The 20,325-nt window shown below is 44.0% G+C and overlaps 1 protein-coding gene across 3 annotated transcripts in view; it reads right to left on the bottom strand.

Moving 5' to 3' along the window:
• Positions 1-20,325, bottom strand: part of camk1da (calcium/calmodulin-dependent protein kinase 1Da) — a 64,819-nt gene that overhangs the window by 33,900 nt on the left and 10,594 nt on the right. Inside the window, exon 1 of one of the 3 annotated variants that reach the window (XM_036957454.2) lies at positions 1,076-1,349. The exons of the other annotated variants lie outside the window; for them this stretch is intronic. The gene's annotated coding sequence lies outside the window, so the exon portion shown is untranslated. Of the gene's footprint in view, positions 1-1,075; positions 1,350-20,325 lie in introns of those variants that run through there. 3 annotated transcript variants of the gene reach the window in all.

The raw sequence follows: 20,325 nt of genomic DNA, 5'->3' as shown, positions 1-20,325 counted from the left end.
AAACTCATTTAGTGGAAGAACTGTGCAGATGCTCACTTTGGTAACAGAATCTATCTTCGGTTTCTATTCAACCAAGTTTTCCAAAAAGGAAAACACTTGCTCCGAATTAAGATTCAAAGATGTCTGCAGAAAGAATGGGCTGTCAGATATGACATGCCACCTTGCATTTTAACAAACCTTATCTGGTTATTCAACTATAGTAAGTGAAGTAGATTTACACCTGGTAACGGAATAACACATAAGTCCATTCTTGTGGGAAGCTGCTATACACCACCAACTGCTAACAGACTGTATCTGGATAATATGTGTGAAATGCTTGATAATGTATGTGATATCAACAGAGAAGTCTATTTTCTGGATGATTTAAATATTGACTGGTTTTCATCAAGCTGCCCAAAAGCTTCAAACTGTAACCAGTGCCTGCAACCTGGTTCAGGTTGTCAGTCAACCTACCAGGGTAGTTACAAACAGCACAGGAATGAAATCATCAACATGTATTGGTCACATCTTTACTAATGCTGCAGAACATTGTAGTGATCACAATATAATAGCCATATCTAGGAAAACCAAAGTTCCAAAGGCTGGGCCTAATATAGTGTATAAGAGGTCAAACAATAGGTTTTGTACTGATTCATATGTTGAGGATGTAAAGAATATTTGCTGGTCTGTTGTGTGTAATGAGTAGCAACTAGAAGCTGCACTTGACACATTTATGAAATTGCTTATTCCAGTTACTAATAAACACACACCCATTAAGAAAATGACTAAAAACTTCAATCCCTGTGGATTGATGAGGAATTGTATGGTTGAGAGAGATGACAATAAAATAAATGTCAAAAAAATCTGTCAGCACAACCGTTTGGCAAACGTACTGCAAATTGAGAAATCATTTGACTAAACTGAATAAAAATAAAAAACTATACTATGAAACAAAGATAAAAGATAAAAAATAATAATAGTAAAAAGCTTTGGAGCACCTTAAAAGGAAATTATGGACATAAAGACAAACTCAGCTCCATCATTCAGTTGGCTCATTAATCACAAAACCCACTGATATTGACAATTACTTTCATACCTTTTTCCTTGGCAAGATTAGCAAACACAGGGATGACATGCCAGCAACAAACGCTAACACTTCACATCCAAGTAGAACTGATAAAATGATGAAAGATGAGCGTTGCAATTTTGAATTCCGTAAAGTGCGTGTGGGAAAGAGGTGAAAATAATGATTGTTGTCTATCAACAATGACAAGCCACCGGGTCTGACAGCTTGGATGGAAAATTACTGAGGATAATAGCGGACGATATTGCCACCGCTATTTGCCATATCTTCAATTTAAGCCTACTAGGTGTGTGACCTCAGGCCTGGAGGGAAGCAAAAGTGAGCCTGTTACCAACCCATAGTAAACTTCTGGGAAAAAAAATGGTGTTTGACCAGATACAATACTATTTACTGTAAATAATTTGACAGACTTTCAGCCCGCTTACAGGCAAGGACATTCAACAAGCACAGCACTTACACAAATGACTGATGATTGGCTGAGAGAAATGATGATGAAAAGATTGTGGGGGCTGTTTTGTTACACTTCAGAGTAAAGCCAGTGTGTCTATGTACACGGATGACTCAACAACATTCACGCCAGCTACTATAGCAAGTAAAACCATTGCAACACTTAACCAAGAGCTGCAGTTCGTTTCAGAATGGGTGGCAAGGAATAAGTCCTAAATATAACAAAAACTAAAAGCATTGTATTTGGGACAAATCATTCACTAAACCTCAACTACATCTTCTGAAGAATAATGTAGAAATCGAGAAAGTTAAGGTGACAAAATTGCTTGGCGTAACCCTGGATTGTAAACTGTCAAGGTCAAAACATGTTGACACAACAGTCGCTAAGATGGGGAGAAGTCTGTCCATAATAAAGGCGATGCTCTGCCTTCTTAAAAAACACTAACAAGGCAGGTCCTACAGGCCCTAGTTTTGACGCACCTGGACTACTGTTCAGTCGTGTGGTCAGGTGCCCCAGCGGGACCTCGGAAAATTACAATTGGCTTAGAACAAGGCAGCACAGCTGGCCCTCAATTGTGCACGGAGAGCTAACATGAATAATATGCATGTAAATCTCTCATGACTCAAAGTGGAGATCAACTTCATCACTACTTGTTTATGTAAGCCATGAGAGGTTTACATGCATATTATTAATGTGTGTGCTAGAGTGCGCACTCTACACACACGTACACTGTAATATTGTTATATGGTGGTATTATACATTTTGTATTGTAGATATGTGGTGTTGTTATAATGTTATATGGTGTACTGTTTTATCTTTGGTTTTAATGTGGGATGTAAGTGCCTCAGTGTGTTTGGACCCCAGGAAGAGTAGCTGCTGCCTTGGCAGGAACTAATGGACCCCAGGAAGAGTAGCTGCTGCCTTGGCAGGAACTAAATGGGGATCCCTAGTAAATACACTGTTCAAGAAAAATAAAGGGAACACTAAAATAACACATCCTAGATCCGAATGAATGAAATATTCTTATTAAATACTTTTTTCTTTACATTAGTTGAAGGTGCTGACAACAAAATCAAACAAAAATGATCAATGGAAATCAAATGTATCAACCCATGGAGGTCTGGTTTTGGAGTCACACTCAAAATTAAAAGTGGAAAACCACACTACAGGCTGATCCAACTTTGATGTAATGTCCTTAAAACAAGTCAAAATGAGGCTCAGTAGTGTTTGGCCTCCACGTGCCTGTATGACCTCCCTACAACGCCGGGGCTTGCTCTTGATGAGGTGGCGGATGGTCTCCTGAGGGATCTCCTCCCAGACCTGGACTAAAGCATCCACCAACTCCTGGACAGTCTGTGGTGCAAAGTCCAGGTCTGGGAGGAGATCCCTCAGGAGACCATCCGCCACCTCATCAGGAGCAAGCCCAGGCGTTGTAGGGAGGTCATACAAGCACGTGGAGGCCACGTTGGTGGATGGAGCGAGACATGATGTCCCAGATGTGCTCAATTGGATTCAGGTCTGGGGAACGGGCGGGCCAGTCCATAGCATCAATGCTTTCCTCTTGCAGGAACTGCTGACACACTCCAGCCACATGAGGTCGGTCTAGCATTGTCTTGCATTAGGAGGAACCCAGGGCCAACCGCACCTGCATATGGTCTCACAAGGGGTCTGAGGATCTCATCTCGGTACCTAATTGGCAGTCAGGCTACCTCTGGCGAGCACATGGAGGGCTGTTCCATTTGCACAACAGCATGCATGTGATATTTATTGTCAATCAGTGTTGCTTCCTAAGTGGACAGTTTGATTTCACAGAAGTGTGATTGACTTGGAGTTACATTGTGTTGTTTAAGTGTTCCCTTTATTTTTTTGAGCAGTGTACATCATGGGTTCCTGGTCTGTACTACACAGAAATGCATAATGATGGATATGAATGCCATTCTCCTCATGTTTCACAAGTTTGGACATCACAGCACAGTACAGCGCAGTACAGTAGAGTACAGTACAATGCAGTAAATTAGGAGTATAATTCAGTAGAGTACAATAAACTGTATTCTACTGTACTATACTTTTCTTTACTGCATTGTGTTGTACTGTATTGCACTGCGCTCTACTGACTGTACAGTACCGTGTTGGACTGTATTCAGTGCTGTATTGTACTGTATGTCTATGAGAGGTTTAGATTTGTTCCAGTCCTGTCAGTCTGTGGACGTTAACATCAAGGCCAAGGTGATCTGAACAAATTTCAACTGCTTTTCAGCGTACAATGTCGGTGCTCAGTGGGTGAGGATGCTGGTTACAGTAAATGGAAAGAGAGAGGGAGGGGGGGTCATGGGTAAGAGCTGGGAGAGGTGACATTAACTGGAGAGAGGAGAGAGAGAGGGGGGGGGAGGTCATGGGTAAGAGCTGGGAGAGGTGACATTAACTGGAGAGAGGAGAGAGAGAGGGGTCATGGGTAAGAGCTGGGAGAGGTGACATTAACTGGAGAGAGGAGAGAGAGAGAGGGGGGGGGGTCATGGGTAAGAGCTGGGAGAGGTGACATTAACTGGAGAGAGGAGAGAGAGAGAGGGGGGTCATGGGTAAGAGCTGGGAGAGGTGACATTAACTGGAGAGAGGAGAGGGGGGGGTCATGGGTAAGAGCTTGGAGAGGTGACATTAACTGGAGAGAGGAGAGGGGGGGTCATGGGTAAGAGCTGGGAGAGTTGACATTAACTGGAGAGAGGAGCGAGGGGGGGGGGTCATGGGTAAGAGCTGGGAGAGATGACATTAACTGGAGAGAGGAGAGAGAGAGGGGGGGTCATGGGTAAGAGCTGGGAGAGGTGACATTGACTGGAGAGAGGGGGGGGTCATGGGTAAGAGCTGGGAGAGGTGACATTAACTGGAGAGAGGAAAGAGAGGGGGGGTCATGGGTAAGAGCTGGGAGAGGTGACATTAACTGGAGAGAGAGAGGGGGGGTCATGGGTAAGAGCTGGGAGAGATGACATTGACTGGAGAGAGAGAGGGGGGGGGGTCATGGGTAAGAGCTGGGAGAGGTGACATTAACTGGAGAGAGGAGAGAGGGGGGGGGTCATGGGTAAGAGCTGGGAGAGGTGACATTAACTGGAGAGAGGAGAGAGAGGGAGGGGGGGGTCATGGGTAAGAGCTGGGAGAGGTGACATTAACTGGAGAGAGGAGAGAGGGGGGGGGGGGGTCATGGGTAAGAGCTGGGAGAGGTGACATTAACTGGAGAGAGGAGAGAGAGGGAGGGGGGGGTCATGGGTAAGAGCTGGGAGAGTTGACATTAACTGGAGAGAGGAAAGAGAGGGGGGGGGGGTCATGGGTAAGAGCTGGGAGAGGTGACATTAACTGGAGAGAGGGGGAGGGGTTGTCCAGAAGCAGACTGTATTAAACACACTTGGTTTGACCACCAGACGACAGAAATACAAAAGAAAAGTTATTTTACATTGGAGTCATTTAGCCCAGGGTTCCTCCTAAATGAAATACAAGTGTTGATATTAGTTGGCAGGACTCTTTACCTCAACATTACTGTGTATTTATGACGTCTTAAGACTTTATCTGGTAGATGTTTACTAAGACCCTTTTCCATCTGTTTGACCACAAATCAAAGACAGTACTTTTTCCAAAATGTTAAGATGGAAAATGGTTGAAAAAATGTATCTATGACTTCATTTCCCAAAAATATAGAGACTCATAGCTTTCATATGACAAGCTCCTATAAACGTTGGTGCTCATGGGTCCTTTTCGATGGAAATGGCCCTGACAAAACAACCGTCTACAATTAAATCCTGATTGCAGGGGAGGCATGCTGATGACAACTGCTGCTGAAATACATTCACACGAGACAACTTTAAAAAGCCAGAATGATATTTGTCGGAGTCTAACCTTTCCCATGAGGTACTGGGAGTACGGACGTGAAAAGCCTTTATGGTTGCGCTGCTGCACTTCAGAAGTGCATCTTTGATTTTGCCTGATGTTTGCCTGCCATTACTCTACCCCTTTACGCACCACAACATACCTGACGTGGAGACTTCAGATCCATCTAGAGAACCACCAACCCTGCGGTGTGACAAAGGGACCAACCACTGCTGTTGATGTAAGGTGGGCCCATTCTTACACATATATTTATGTATTCTCTGTAAAGGCCTTCGAGGTGTTGAGAATAACGAGGTTCTGAATAATGCTGGTGTCTGAATAGAGAGGCTGGGTGCAATAATGACATTTAGACTGAACGCCTTCCCTTTTGTGTTACTGGGTAAGGCTGACTGTGACTGGACTCACTGTTCCACATGAGTGAGTGAGTGAGTGAAGCAGAGAACGAGGGAGCGGGAACCACACACACACACACACACACACCAGAGCAAGTACAATTATACATCACTGAACTACCGTCATCCCTGCCGAGCTCCACACTAATGCCACACACACACACACAAATTCAAAGAGAGCTGGGGTGGAGAGTGAGAGAGGTAGGCAAGAGAGAGGGACGCAGTGAGAGAAAAACAGAGATGAAGCGGCCAAGAATGAGCGTGTGTGCGTGCGCTAGTATTAGGACAGTGAGCGAAAAGGAGAGATAGAAAAAGAGGAGGATAAGATTGAATGCAGATGATGGAGCTTTTTGGCCGGTATGGGAAAGAAATGCTCCTGTATGGTCTCATGTAGCTAACTGGCTAATTGTTTCACACACTGCTCAGATAGAGATGTATCAATATACAGGCGTTGCTCAGATAGGAGGTGGGAGTTAGAACAGGTGCTGGAGAGGAGGAGGAGGCGGAAGGGGGGGGGGGGGTATGAAGAGGAACGGCGTGTGATTAAATGACTTAAAAAAGAAGGAGAAGCTCATCTACAAAGCTGCTATCATTAGAGCTGATTAAATGTGCCATGTTTTGGGATTTACAGGGTGGAGACTATCAGCCACTGAGACTCTAGAGTTTCTCTTTCTTTCGCCCTTTCACTCTCCTTCTCTCTCCCCTCTTAACTTTCATCTAGTCATTAACTTCGCAATGAAGTTGAATCTTCATTTTGAATGGAGCTTAACAGCTATTTAGCATTCTGGACAAAACATCTCAGAATTAGCAAACTGATCAACTAAAGTGTGACTAAAAAAGGTCTCAAATCAAAATGCAGATTGTGTGTTCTACTAGGAGAAAAGAAATGCACCACAAACGCATGCACAAACCCACCACACACACACATTCACCCACCCACACACACATTTGGATCTCTAAAATACCCAGAAACAGCAAGGAGCCAGCATCATCACTCCAATCCCCAAAACTGAGATTAAACACAGCCCAGATTACCAGGGCCTCACATATGAAATTAATCTCCAATCTCCCTGGCTGATCCCTGGCCTGCATTGTCCTCCCAGCAGAAACAGTTCGGTTCCCAATGTCCCCATGCACAAATCTCTCTGCTCTGAAATCAGCACACTCAAAACATCCCTCCATCAAGATGAGCCCACTCATCATCATCAAGATACCCATGATCAGCTCTAACAGAAATCCTCATATCTCAATTACAGCCCCACCAGAAAATATCACTAAACCGCACAATACTGTATGATACAATATTATCTACAAAAGTTGCATTGAAAATGGTGTGCAATCATGAAGACTGGCCTGGGCACATGTGATGTTAACAGTTAGTAAGACATAGGTTGGGGGGGGATGAACGGATGAGCCTATTCAATTCTGAACGGTCAAGTCCTGGATGCTGGCTCATGTTGACGCCAATGCTTCCCACAGTTGTGTGAAATTGGCTGAATGTCCTTTGGTTCGTGGACCATTCTTGATGCACACGGGTAAATGTTGAGCATAAAAAACCTAGTAGCGTTGCAGTTCTTGACACATTCAAACCGGTGCGCCTGGCACCTACTACCACACCTCGTTCAAAAGGCACTTAAATATTTTGTCTTGCCCATTCACCCTCTGAATGACACACATACACAATCCATGTCTCGATAGGAGTACCACAGTATGAGTCACAATACCCATAAAACCTAGAGGTCAAACAGGGAAATGGTGCCAATCGTTTTTCCACCATTCATTTTCCCTATAAAGGATTTTAGAAACATTTAAAATAAGAGCTGTGTTTCATGTAGGCTTACCCAGGCGTGACATTTTGATAACCATGTAAATTTCTTCACATTTTCAAACTGTCCATGTATATTTTCCTGCGGGGCTATACATTTGGGTGAGTTTTGTTTAAAAAAAAAAAAAAAAAAGTATTTTTATTTTTTAAATCGCCTGAGTAGCCTCGTTTCACTGCCAAAAATAAAATGTAACTATTGTTCGGCAAAATAACAACCCAATGTCAAATACAGGTAGCCTAGTCAAATAATTAACATCCAAACACATTAACCATTACTCTCTCGTGGGAATTCCACTAATGGTCTGTATGTAGCCAAACGTAGCTGCTGCTCATTCCGTTTGCTCGAAAATGGAGAAATGGTATAAAAAAGACTAAGGCCCGTGTCCATAGAGACACTTACCAGCTCTACTGGTAGTACTGCTACTACCAGCAGTACTACACCTGCACCTGTCAATGACACAAGTTATTCTGCTTCCACAAGCACATCCAATGCTAGCATCAGTAATTCTAAATTTGTTGTTTGCCCAGTTAGTATGGACACTGACTGTTGTGAACTGATGCAGCCAAGGAGCTACTGCCCCCTTACCCGGGAAAGCACCGAACAGACAGGGACATTGGACCATCGAAGAGGCGCAAATATAATGAGAACCACATTGATTTGGGGTTCACTTATATTAGGAGTAGTGCCTTTCTTTAGCCACAGTGTGTTAAATGTGCAAAAGTACTATCTCACAACTCGATAAATTGAGCGTGCAAGCACGCCCTTTCATGCCCTGCCTCCAGTAAACTTTACGATATCTGAACAAGAGAACCTAATCAAAATTGCAACAAGCGGTTCTGTGAAAATTGAATTTAAATCAGAAGCCACTGGCAGATTTCTGGATTGGGCTGCGCTCAGAGTATCCTGCCTTGGCAAATCGCACTGTTAAGACACTAATGCCCTTTGCAACCATGTACCTATGTGAGAGTGGATTCTCGGCCCTCACTAGCATGAAAACTAAATACAGGCACAGACAGTGTGAGGAAAATGATTTAACACAGAGATTCTCTCCAATACAACCCACCACTGCAGAGTTATGTGCATCCATTTAAACACACCCTTCTCATTGACCTGTGGAGCTATTGAGAGCCCGGCCTCTCTCAATAGCATGTCTGTACATGCTCATTGAGTCTGTACATAGTCAAAGCTTTCCTTAATTTTTAGATCAGTAAGGTATTCTGCCACTGTGTACTCTCTGTTTAGGGCCAAATAGCATGCTCCGGTTTTTTGGTTAATTCTTTCCAATGGGTCAAGTAATTATATTTTTGTTTTATCATGATTTGGTTGGGTCTAATTGGTGGTGTCCACTGAGTGTGTCCACTGAGCCGTTGGGCCCACCCTGCAACCACATTGGATAACGTTGGGCAGGCCTCTTGACAGCCGTCACTCAAATGCGAGGGGCTAAAGCTCATTGGCTATAACTTACATTTATAGGGGGCTGGCACATGTGGGGGGAAATGTAGGCAAAATGGTGCCACACAGCTTCAAGAAAAGTTGTTTTCAAACTAGGAATTACTGTCTTAATGGAGGTAAGACAGCAATTCTGCTCATAGATTATGCATGTTGGAACTACACATCGACACAACCAGTCCCAAGTGGGAGATTTAAAAAATACTTTGTGTGAAGACCCGCTGTGTGATAATAGAAGATGGAGAAGGCCATTCTGTAAAAGGTAATTACACAACAGAACAGGGTTGAATGCCGACATGGAGATAACACCCAAGCTACTATAAAGAAATAACTACTTCTATACCCGCAGATCAAAAAAGCTTGAAAAGAAAATGTATTGTTAGTAAAGAAAGCATGTACGCTAGCCTGTGATGCATTGTTAGTTAGTAAATCCTACAGACTAGGACCTCGTTCTCCTATTCCAGCCTGGTCTCTGTGGTCATTGAGCCCTGTGCCTGGCTGTAGCCTAGTGACAGGTGACTGAAAAACGTGATCACTGACTGTCCCGGAGGTGACAATGGGCTCTACTAATTATGACTATGGATGACCTGTCTGAGCTGTCAGTGTATGAGAGAGTGAGAGACTTGAATGTGTGTCGGTGTCAGTGTGTGTGCGCACGTTTGTCTGTGTGTGTGTGTGTGTGTGTGTGTGTGTGTGTGTGTGTGTGTGTGAGTGTGAGTGAGTGTATGCGGGCATTCAAGCATGCGTTTGTTTGTGTGTGCATTCGTGTGCGTGTGAGTAAACGACTACATTTTGTCAATCAACATCGCTGTTCAAATACAGCTAAATCACCACAGGCACCAGCTGAATATGTACGGATACAGGTCAGGGAATGTGTGGCCCGTATGTCACTACCTCACAGGAGTGACATTTGAAAGTCATTTTTTTCGGCAGAAATGCCCTTCAGGTGCCTTAATAACATAATAACTTGTATGCCATCTATAAATATGAATAAAATTGATAAATTATGATTTTAATTGGTTTAGCCAGAGAAAAATACAGGGACCTTCCCACTTGCAATGATTGGCTGAGATAATGGGCTGGACGTTCTAACGTGTCTTTTTTTGAAAGATATCATGAAGAACTGAAAAAGTGTTGCTACTGCTCTCAACATTGCTGCCCGGAAGTTAGTAGAGCTATCGACAAAGATCAGTGGAAAGTTGTGATGGACTACTTTCTGGAAAACGATCGTGCCATGCTGACTCTGACTCTGAAAATGAATCAGACGATGAGGAAATCCCTGATTTAGGTAAAAGCATTTTAAATTGAACCAGACATTGTAATGGTCTTCTGGTGTGATGGGGAAGAAATTACGATCAACAGTGTCTTCACGGAAGAAGTTGACCGAGTTTTGAAATCAGTGGAATGACCGGTGGAAGCAGAGAGATGATTGCCGAATGCGTAGCGAGTCTAAAAGAAAAACACAGAAGGCTGTTGTATAAAACACCCGTCTCAGGATTACATCTTCAAACCAAGGGCAACCATGGCATCCATGACAGAGAGGGAGAAGCATTCATTTATGTATACAGGTAACAGTCTAGCTACATTTTCAGATATTATACATTTCAAATTTAGTCAGGAAGTTGTTTTCATTGCATGCTCAAATCTAATTTTATTTGTCACATGCGCCGAATACAACCTTACTGTGAAATGCTTACTTACAAGCCCTTAATTAACCAACAATGCAGTTCAAGAAATAGAGTTGAGAAAATATTTACTAAATAAAAGGTATCTAAAAGTAACAAGAAAATTGAAGGGGGGGGGGGGGGGGGGGTGTCAGTATAAATAGTCCAGTGGATTACTTGTTCAGTAGTCTTATGGCTTGGGGGTAGAAGCTGTTAAGGTGCCTTTTGGTCCTAGACTTGGCGCTCTGTTACCGCTTGCTGTGCAGTAGCAGAGAGAACAGTCTATGACTTGAGAGACTGGAGTCTTTTACAATTTTTTGGGCCTTCCTCTGACACTGCCTAGAATATAGGTCCTTGGATGTCAGGAAGCTTGGCCCCAGTGATGTACTGGGCTGTACGCACAACCCTCTGCAGTGCCTTACGGTCAGATACCGAGTAATTGGCATACTAGGCTGTGATGCAATCAGTGCTCTCGATGGTGCAGCTGTAGAACCTTTTGAGGATCTGTGGACCCATGCCAATTCCCTTGAGGGGGAAAAGTTGTAGTCGTGCCCTCTTCACAACTGTCTTGGTGTGTTTGGACTATGATAGTTGGGGATGTGGACACCAAGGAACTTGAAACCCTCAACCAGTAGCACTTCAGCCCTGTCAATGTTAAAGGGGGCCTGTTCAGCCCCTCTGTTCATAAATTAAAGTGTACTGTTAGCTAGCGAACTAGCTGACGTTAACTGGCTGGCTCGCAAACTAACGTTACGTTTATGATCTGTAATATTATTAGTATCTCAGAAACTATTTGCATTGCTAATTATAGATTATTGTTAGCTAGATAGCTAATATTGAATCTAGTTGGTTAGCTTTAGCTACCTGAACATTCATGCATGGTAGTACGAGTTGGGATTATGGTGTATTGTTTAGCTAGCTACATGTCACAAAAAAAAAATTAACTAATAAATATTTTATTTGTAGTGTGTGTTTACCAGAGACGGTAATGTGAAGAACATGACCTGCATCAAAGTCAGATTATGATATAGGCCAAGGCCTAGATAAATGTATTTTTAACACTACTTTTTGCTACTAATTTCACCACTTTTAGTCTTGAAATCTGTAGTTGTTCACTATACTACCTTAAATCACTCTGTTTAGCACGTAACTTCACATGTGAATCCTTAAAGAGATGGGTGGGGCTAAGGCTTTAGAGGGTGTGAACGATACTGGATGGGTCTAGACAAAGAGCTCTCCAGTAGGTGTACCAAAACATTCACAGCACATATTCTCAAAAGTGGGGTTACAGGTTTATCAACTTCCAAAGTAGAATGACTTTCCCATTGTTCCCCCAACTGTAGTGTATGATATACATTTTTTAAATTTTTTTTATAGCTCTGAGTCTCTACTTTTAACCAATGTAAAAAAACAATTTCAAACGTTGCTACATAGGACCGAATCCAGGTGGTGGCTCACATATCAATCTCTATCGCCAACATAATGCTATAAACTCTGGCAAAAACAAGCCTGTGTTTTGCATTCTCCTGTTCCTGATGTTAGCAACAGAGCGGTGGTGTTGCTAAGGAGCTTACCAGCCTAACGGAGTGAGTAATGTCTTATTGATGATTAGATACAGCGGCTTGAAGCTGCCTTTTCCAACAGCATGGACCACGAGATACACCCTCACACAGAGAGAAGGGGGGGGGGGGGGGGGGGGGTAGTCAGCTCTTTCTACAGCCAAAAAGGACAGTCATACTGTCTTATTACCTCAGCTTCCCTCATCCTGACTCTTTCCATTCCAGCAAACAGACTAGTCAGTCAACGCAGACGAGCAGAACAGACAGCGAGGGAGAGAAAAAAAGTGTGAGAGAAAAGGGATGGAGAGAGAAAGAAAAAGGAAAGGAGCGAGAGAGATTATGGAACAAGGTAGACAGAAAAGAAAGATGTTCAGGAGAGAGGGCGAGGGAGGGAGAGAAACAGGAGGGAAATTATGAGAGCGAGGGATAGTGATGAGGGTTCATAATCATCTGTTACTAGGGCGTCATTGAAAATAAGAATTTGTTGTTAACTGACTTGCCTAGTTAAATAAAGGTAAAATAAAAAATAAAAGGATAACGTGTGGCGGTTTAATTCAATGAAAATTACCTCTGAGTAGTAATGTAGAGGTGAGGACACGCATCCTTTCGTGTCTACCACCACATCACAAAATGAACTGGGATCCGAACTGCATTTTCTCCTATTTTTCCTCTGCAATCTACCTTCAAAATGCTACAGCCTATTATTGAATGGGTGGAAATCAGAAGTGAACATGGACATATCCCTCTCTCTCTTACATCTATAACGTATATATACAAACTGGGAGGTGTAGAGGTTTTCAAACCACAAAGGCATACATTCACCATGGTAACGGCTAGAGACCATTAGGAGCTGGGACTGTCACGGCCGGCCAGCTCATTAGGCAGCCGCCGAGGGTGGCAGATTGACGAAGGCAGAATTTTCTGAGCTAAACTGACCACGACGCACTTCCAACAATAGCACTTAAAACCTCACATAATTCTACCCAGAAACAATGACAATCTCTCTCAACCAGTGGGATTTTTAGGTGAGCGCTGATGACACCCTGTGATAAGCAGTGCCCACTTTGTCAAAGGCAGGGGTGCAAAAGTATTCTGCTTGTCCATTGCCAGCGCGCCTCTCCAGGGTGCTGTTGGAGACGCGTCACTCCACCAACATTCCATCAAAAAAAAATCATCCAACATAAATCATGTAGCAGATCTAGTCTAGAAAGAGTATGTGGTCTTCTCTTTAGCTTACAGGCTGGAGACAACATGTATCACAATGTAATGAGACAGACACTTTTTACATCATGCATGGTCTCCCATCACATAGCCTAACCTAAAAATATGCACAATTTTTTAATTTTTTTTAAATGCTGTCATGGTAACAAACATGTAGAATGGACAATCACCGTTGTTCAGGAGTGTCACCCCATTGTCATGATCAGTGGCTTCAAGTTTGCATCTGTATATTTTTGACAAGCTGATCATAGCAACAAAAAAAATATTTCAGCTTCTCCCGCTGTGTAAACATTGCAAATAGGTTCACGATAACTCCTGATAAAGTTGGGTAGCTGATATTCAGAGCTGAAATAGCCAAATTGATTAGTCACAATGACCTGTTTTACAAACTGTGGACCTACCAAATGATGTGCATTCATCAAATCCCATTGCAGCCGACATGGTAGGCTACACCCCAGTAAGCACGAGCCAACGTCTTACGGTTGTCTTTTTTTGGTCCTGTCCGGACATCTTTTTTTGGTGTTTTACAAACCGTAGGCTTACCACATAGATGGATGGGCATTCATAAAATGACATTTCAGGCAACACTATAGGGCTACACCTCAGTAAGCACCGACCGACATCTTTTGGAAGTATTTTTTCGGTGCTGTCCCGACCAGCCTTGATTTCCACATCCACGGACAGTTTTTTTGTCCTGTCCTGACCAAATCTGAACCAATCATAGACGTCTATGTTTGGTTCAGATTTTATCCGGTCTGGACCAGCCTTGATTTGTCCCAAACAGACACGTCTATAAATGACTTATTTTCAACTTTCATTCAGAACCAAAAATTTGCCTGACTTCAACTGGAAAATACTTTCTTTTTTCAACATCCAGAAAATATTAATTTTCAACTTCCTGGAAAATATGCATTTTAAACATACGGAAAATACATTTTCACCTTTCATTCAGAACCTAAATTGAACATAACGTCTGGAAAGTTTGTGTTTTTGACATAATTTTACTGGGACTATTCTAGTTTTGTGGGGGGAGGGGGCAATTTTTGGTCTCACTTATAGCGCGGCAGAATGGCAAGGGCCCTGAATACAGTCCATCGGCTATGAGGCTTTCCCCTGTATTTACATAACTACCATGGCAACCACTGGTTAACCTATGGGCCGCAGCCAGCAGAGGATTGGCTCAGTGCTGTTAAGAACTTAAGTCAGTCAACCACAGCACAAAATTCAATATGACCTCTCTCTCTGTGTGTGTGTGTGTGTGTGTGTGTGTGTGTGTGTGTGTGTGTGTGGTTTATCTATAACGCCAACAGCAGCTCTCTGCTCTGGGAGAGGGAGAGGGAGAGAGCTGTTGTGATGACAGACTGGAGCCCCTCTGATGCCAGCGGAGCTGAGCAGGTAGGCGACTCAGCAGTTCATCTTTATCATGACCTTGCATTTTTCCTATTCCCGCTTGGAGAGAAGAGAGATAGCCCAGCAACAGCAGACTGTACTGTGTGTTCCCTTGATAGGAGGCCTAACAAAATACGCACACCTGAGGGACCACTGGGCATTATGCTCAGCTTTCTGGCTATACATACACCTGCTGAGAGGCACGTGGTCAGACACACCCTCGCAGTCTGCTAAGAAAGAGAGTGAATGCTGCTACACCAACTTCTGCTAGCACACCACATGGTGTCAGAGGAAGGCTGGGGCTAAACGGAGACTCCTCGTCAATCACACAGACACAGCTTCCGGTTAGCTTGTTAGCCTGCTCGTCTCATACCGCTCACATCTGCAATTAGAGATCGACATTGAGAAAGAGAGATGTTCCCCTTCAGTGGTCCTCTTTCATAGCACAAGAACACACACACACACACACACACACACGAGAAGATTGCATGATTGTGCCTTGTTTGGGTGTTGCCTAACCTTGAGTCATAGTAGAAGCTGATTGGTAAGGCTGCTCCAACAGCTCTTACAACAACTGTTTGTCAGCAAGCTTGTTAGCATAGTCATTGATTAGCTACAGTATCTCCAGCACTGCCTCATCAAAGGACAAGAACGTGTGAGGGAGGGGATGGAAAAAGAGAGGGAGGGGCAGTGTAGACTCTAGAGGGACGGGAAGAGAGAAGGGGGGGCTTGGGGGTGGGTGTAGGACACGGTCATGTGCTTTGTACCTGCAGCGCCAGCAAAAGCCCCAATTAATAACAAACAGAGTCCTGTTGCTCTGACGTAGCTAATAACAGCTGGCAATTATGCTAACAAGGCCATTATGGAGATGCTCAGGATCTGCTGTTTGATTTCCACTCTCTGTAGTCACACTGTACCGGATCACACAGTGTGTTAATAGGATGGGGAGAGATGTGGCCAGGATCGACTTTGAAATGGGCCTGTCCATGTCCTGAGGACGTTGGGAAAAGCCTTCAAAACCAGCCACTAGGGGCAACCGTGAGCGCTATTACCATGAAGTAGGCTTGGGTTTTGCTAAGGCGTTGTGGATGGTAATCCCCATGACTCTGGATCCAAAGGTGGCGTGTTCAATACCAGTGGTAGACACTCGTTTTTAAATTGTATGGTTTCAACCCTATCCCAAACCTTAACCCTTAACTGAACAATTCAGAATGAATGCCCAAACTTTACATTTTAACCCTATCCAAAACCTTAATGTTTGGAGAGAATCTGAAGTCAAATTGGTAAAACCGTGAGATCTTGATGTCATTCTCAGAGTCCGCCTTCATGCACACAGATACACTGATGTCTGAGATATGGGAATATTAGACGCCAATGTAGTAAGAAGTACATGAGGCAGTCTCGCTTTGAGTCCTGTCTTTCTGGGTACACTGCATTTCCGTGTGTGTGTGTGTGTGTGTGTGTGTGTAGACTCAGTGTCTGGCTTCAAGCTAATCAGAAGGACAGGCAGTGGGGGAAATGTGATCAGTGGCCCACATCAAACACCAGGCATGATGAGAGTGCTCCTCAGACACAGGGAAACGCGCACGTACACCAACTAGACGAGCGACCGTCATCCCACCTCCACACTTCACTCTCTCATATAGTGTGGTTTTGGAGCTACAAATCAAATCGCATGTCACGTGAGCCGAATACAACAGTCAAATGCTTACTTACAAGCCCTTAAACCAACAGTGCAGTTTTAAGAAAACACCGTCTCACCCCAAAAAGTTATAATAACAAATGCTTAAAGAGCAGCAGTAAATAACAATAGCGGGGCTTTATACCGGGAGTACCGGTACAGAGTCAATGTGCGGGGGCACCGGTGTCAAGGTAATATGTACATACAAGGGCATGTATCAGGGTATAGTCTCCCCATCTCCCTCACCTCGCTCTCTCTCCCTCACCTTGCTCTCTCTTTCTTTCCTCTTTCATACAGACATGATAGGCAGTTTTATAATGGTGTTAAAACTGTAAAGGCTAGTTATAGAGTCTGGCTCTGGGACCTGAGCTTACTCTACAAACACCATTCTGACAGGAGGAGGCGGGGGGGGGGGGGGTTATGGAGGGAGGGGGAGATGGAAAGAGGGAAAGAGAGAGAACCCTTAGGGAGTGAGGGATGGAGCACAGTGTATGGAAAATCCTGGATGAGGATACCTACTGAATAGTGCGTGTGTGTATGTGTACATTGTGAGCATTACTGAAACCATGGTGGTGAACAAGACTGCATTATGTGCACGTACGTGTGTGATAGCAGCGGTTTCTGGCTGGCCAGACAGAGCCAGTCTGAGCGCAGCCTTGAGTGCCGTTTAAGGACAACGCTAGCCAAGCTATAACAAACACACACACACTAACAGATCATAAATCAAGATACAGTACAACACAGCCGGGGTTTTGAAATGTGACTCACATACACACACTGCTTCTGAAGAGAAATAAGGTAATGGACCTTTCTGTAAGTGTCACCTATAAAACAGAGAAAGGTGTGTGTGTGCGCGTGTATATAGTGTGTGTACCGTGAATATGTTTGTAGAGGTTCTATACATGTGCAATGTGAGTGTGAGTGTGTGTGTGTGTGTGTGTGTGCCTTTCTGCTTGTGTGGGCTTAAATTGCCTACCTGGAAGACAAATGTTCCTACTGTTTACGGCCAAACGTTATTTAGACTTTGGTCTGTTTGGAGATGAGATATTATGCCAATGTGCCTCTTTCTCCATACGAGTTTGCCAAAGCACTGATTCCATTACCTCTAATCACTTACTACTGGAAATACCGTTCTTTTATTACCAAGACAATGGCTGACATCCTCAGATGAATCTCTTACGATTTGCACATATTACATGCAGTTGCTTTCCCACAGTAAGGTGTGACAGTAGTGGTGACTCGGGAAAGAGAGAGGTTCACTGTAATGAGAACTGGAGAGAAATTGTAGCTGCTACATAACTAAAGCACGAGAGAGAGACAGAGAGAGACAGAACAGAAGAGATGATAGGAAAGAAGAAGGATGTTAGGTGATAGGGGTCAGAGATAATAAGTTGCGAAAGGTTTTGTTGCTTGGATGGGTCATTTCATCCCGCCAGTCTGAAGGTTTACCATCAGCCATGCTATTGTGACAGTCACTTGGCAACAATAGAGAATGACAAGTGAAATCTCTTTCACGTCCTCATATCCCTCCACTCACCCTCTCTAGGCTTATATTATCCTCCTCTCCTTCAACTATTCTCCTTTCCTTAAATCCCCACCTACCTTGGTCAGTTGGGGGTGATATGATTGGCTCTCAGAGAGCAGGAAGTGGAGGTGAGAGGAACACACCGATGATAAGTTGTGACAGGGCAGGGAGAAACAGGATCCATGGTAACGGCAGTCAGGTCCCTTCCTATCAAGGCTATAGCATTTAACCACATGTAACTGAGGGAAGGTTCCTTGGCTCAAAGCCATCAATACGTAGCCTGTAGATACACTACATGACCAACAGTATGTGTACATCCTGCTGGTCGAACATCTCAGTCCAAGATCATTAATATGGAATTGATCCTCCCTTTGCTGCTATAACAGCCTCCACTCTTCTGGGAAGGTTTTCCACTAGATGTTGGAACATTGCTGCAGGGACTTGCTTCCATTCAGCCACAAGAGCATTAGTGAGGTCAGGCACTGATGTTGGGTGATTAGGCCTGGCTCGCAGTCAGCGTTCCAATTCATCACAAAGGTGTTTGATTGGGTTGAGGTCAGGGCTCTGTGCAGGCTAGTCAAGTTCTTTCACACCGATCGACAAACCATTTCTGTTCGGACCTCACTTTGTGCACGGGGGCATAGTCATGCTGAAACAGGAAAGGGCCTTTCCCAAACGGTTCCCGTCACTGGAACTAAGGGGACAAAACCATGAAAAACAGCCCCAGACTATTATTCATCCTATGTATTGGGGCAGGTAGTGTTCTCCTGTCATCCGCCAAACTCAGATTCGCCTGCTCGGACTGCCAGATGGTGAAGCGTAATTCATCATAACTTTTTTCCACTGCTCCAGAGTACAATGGCGGTGAGCTTTAAACCACTCCAGCTGACACTTGGCATTGCGCATGGTGATCTTAGGCTTGTGCGCTGCTCGGCCATGGAAACCCATTTCATGAAGCTTCCGACGAACAGTGTTGTGCTGACGTTGCTTCCAGAGATTGCATGGCTGTGTGCTCAGTTGTGGCTGAAATAGCCGAATCCACTAATTTGAAAGGGTGTCCACATACTTCTGTATATAGAGTGCATCTAGAGTCCCACCAATGATGTTAACACTTTGAGGAGTTGTTATACAGTCAAAAGTTTGGACACATCTACCCATGCAAGAATTTCTTTATTTTGACTATTTTCTACGTCAAATATTAGTGAAGACATCGAAACTATGAGATAACACATGGAATGATGTATTAACCAAAACGGTGTTTAACAAATCAAAATATATTTTAGATTTCAGATTCTTGAAAGTAGCCACCCTTTGCCTTGATGACAGCTTTACACGCGCTTGGCATTCTCCCAACCAGCTTCACCTAGAATGCTTTTTCAACAGCCTTGAAGGAGTTCCCACATATGCTGACCACTTGTTGGCTGCTTTTCCTTCACTCTGCGGTCCAACTAATCCCAAACCATCTCAACTGAATTGAGGTCGGGTGATTGTGGAGGCCAGGTCATCTGATGCAGCACTACACCACTCTCTTTCTTGGTCAAATAGCCCTTACACAGCATGGAGGTGTGTTGGGTCATTGTCCTATTGAAAAACAAATGATAGTGGGACTAAGCCCAAACCAGATGGGATGGTGTCGCTGCAGAATGCTGTGGTTGCCATGCTGGTTAAGTGTGCCTTGAATTCCAAATAAATCACAGACACGGTCACCAGCAAAGCACCCCCACCTCCATGCTTCACAGTGGGAAGCACACATGCGGAGATCATCCGTTCACCTACTCTGCGTCTCACAAAGACACAGCGGTTGGAACCAAAATGCTCGTGTTTCTTGGCCCAAGCAAGTCTCTTATTTTTATTGGTGTCCTTTAGTAGTGGTTTCTTTGCTGCAATTCGACCATGAAAGCCTGATTCACACAGTCTCCTCTGAACAGTAGATGTTGAGATGTGTCTGTTACTTGAACTCTGTGAATAATTTATTTGGGCTGAAATTTCTGAGGCTGGTAACTCTAGTGAACTTATCCTCTGCAGCAGAGGTAACTCTGGGTCTTCCTTTCCTGTGGCGGTCCTCATGAGAGCCAGTTTCATCATAGCGCTTGATGGTTTTTGCAACTGCACTTGAAGAAACGTTCAACGTCTTTGAAATGTTCCGCATTGACTGACCCTCATGTCTTAAAGTAATGATGGTGTGATGTAGAAGTCCGTCACTGGCCGAGGGCAGCATTTGGTTCTTTAACGCACGCA

Source organism: Oncorhynchus mykiss, chromosome 21, assembly GCF_057628025.1.
Source record: "Oncorhynchus mykiss isolate SJ-2025 chromosome 21, ASM5762802v1, whole genome shotgun sequence".
Taxonomy (NCBI): Eukaryota; Metazoa; Chordata; class Actinopteri; order Salmoniformes; family Salmonidae; genus Oncorhynchus; species Oncorhynchus mykiss.
The sequence above is the reverse complement of the archived record's forward strand: the minus strand, read 5'-3'. Positions and strand labels throughout refer to the sequence as shown.